Source organism: Arachis ipaensis, chromosome B09 (assembly GCF_000816755.2).
Source record: "Arachis ipaensis cultivar K30076 chromosome B09, Araip1.1, whole genome shotgun sequence".
NCBI lineage: Eukaryota > Viridiplantae > Streptophyta > Magnoliopsida > Fabales > Fabaceae > Arachis > Arachis ipaensis.
In genome coordinates this window covers 13281233-13283684 of record NC_029793.2, presented here as the reverse complement: position 1 = coordinate 13283684, position 2452 = coordinate 13281233, and positions in this window count along the sequence as shown.

Sequence of the window (2452 nt, the reverse complement as noted above, 5' to 3'; positions counted from 1 at the left end):
TATACACATTGATTTTCGTGAAAACAAATTAAATAAAGATATTTCACATCCTTTGTATGTTAGATCAAGAACGAAAAACTTTAAATACATGTATTAAAATCTAAAATGATATACTAATCTTGATGAAAAGTAGTAATGTTTTGCAAAGAGAAGATAGAAAAGGAGAAGTTAGATCATCATAGCACTTGATTATTATTATTTTAGTATTTGTGAATTTTAAATTATGTATGTAGGGGCGACATAGAACTTCTCACCGACTAAATGAAAGAAGATTAATTAACAAAATTAATCAATTATATTGCACCAAAATCGAGGTCTCACACTATTAGAAAATGGATGACATTATTTAAAGAAGCGCATTTATTTAATTTTAATTATCTTGTAAACTGCATCTTATGGTAGTTGGTCAACTAGGGTAGGAACATTTGCAAGCAACAAAACACTGGGTGGAATATAAAATATATAGATCAACAATATGTAATATAGTCGCAAAAATCAATCATGGACAACCCTACTTCTGAAAATACAGTAGCTAGCTACGAAATAGTTTATAAGAACAAATAATGATGAAATTCCTAATTCTGCATGGGATATGATGTAGCATATGTACTATTATTTCAAAGGTTAGTTGCACTTCTTATATATTAATAAAAGTCATCAACAATTCATTGTAATTACTCCCTTCCATATTTAGGTCTAGTCTTATAATTATAACCAATACAGTCTAGTATATGTGAGGTTTTCCCATGTAAAATAAAATAAATGTTCTCTATGGTACCATATCAATAATATTCCATATAAAAAACATCAGCATTATGTTAAACCCTATGTAAAAGATCCCAGTACCAGAAATTAAAGTCAAATACAATGTATTAATTAATGGATGGTTTAAAGCTAGATCCTACTACTTGAGTACAAATCAAACCGTGTGAGAAATAGCCAACCACTTGACATGCTTTTAATCTAAGTATTATAATTATATTTAGTAAGGTTTGTAGTGTATTCTTTTTTCTCTATAAGGTTTTCAAACTAAAGGTAGCGCTACAGCTACAAAACTAATTCATTAATTATCTTAGGTACACTACTACGTACCTCTCTCTTAAGTATATACAATTTCTCTTTTCGATCATTTAGCTCACTTAAATCCAATCGGGTAGCGAGTGAATAGTTCCAACAGAACAGCACAACATCATCAAATTTTGTAAGGTATATAAGTTTTGATAATGATGATGATTATTTGATTATGCTAAGAAATTAATAAAAATTAGCTAATAATCATCCAATTAAAATTTTTGACATTTAAAATTTGAAAATTGCACATTCATAATCTAAAAATTATTCATAAAAAGTGAAAGAAATTAAAATTTTTATCATTTTACCATAAAAAGAAATTTTGTACAAAAAACAATACAAATATCATTTTTCATGTTCGAGAGACTAAATACGAGATACAAGAACAAGTTATTAATTACCATAGTTATCAAAATTAAACAGTTAATGATTTAACCGGTAATTTACTATTCAAACAATTTAATTAAAACTTTATAAATATATAAAACAATTAACACTCAATTTCACAATTGTAGTGTTGTCCTAGTAGCGGTCCATCGATTTTTTGATCCAATTAGCTTATCAATTTGATTCTGATAACATTAATAACAACCCAGTTGAAATATTTTTGCGATACTAATAATTACTTTCTTCAACAAAATTAGTCCATGAGGAGACTCTTAAAAAATTAATTTATCCCATATTTATTATTTATGACAACTATATATTTTGACCTACTAATTAAAACCTAAAAGTTTAAAATAACTCGCATGTGTATAATCTAAAGGGACTAAAGTGAGTATTAAGTTGGTTAGAAAAAGATGAATAATATTTGTAAATATTATTACCAATGCATTATCCATTAGAGTGATATATAATTCTTTTCTTTAACTATAGTCTTGGGTTGAAGTCTTAATTAAGTATGAAAAAATTAATTTGCGAGTTTAATTTTTTTTTTTAAATTTAGTACTATTTTATCCATGAATTTAAAAACTTCTCAACCCAAATTCTACTTGTGTCCTAAAGTTTCCTACTTTACTCTATTCAAAAAACAAAAACAAAAAAAGATTTATTTTCAGTTAAATATAACATTTAATCATTTCATATTTTATAAACGTACTAGTAATATAGAAAATACAAAATTAAATCCACGTTAAAATTAAAAGCAACAAAAATCATAATCAGATTCATGTTAAAAATTATAGCAAGTGTGATTTAGTATATATATTGGTTTGTTTTAACCATCATTTATAAATTAAAAGAAAAAAAGTGTTATAATACCAATTGAAGTGATTGGCTCAATGACTTGACGAATTTAGACAAAAATAAGAATATGTGTGTCTGTTCCCCTTTACCCTTAGCTAGAGTGTTATATATATATATATATAATTTTTGTACTTAA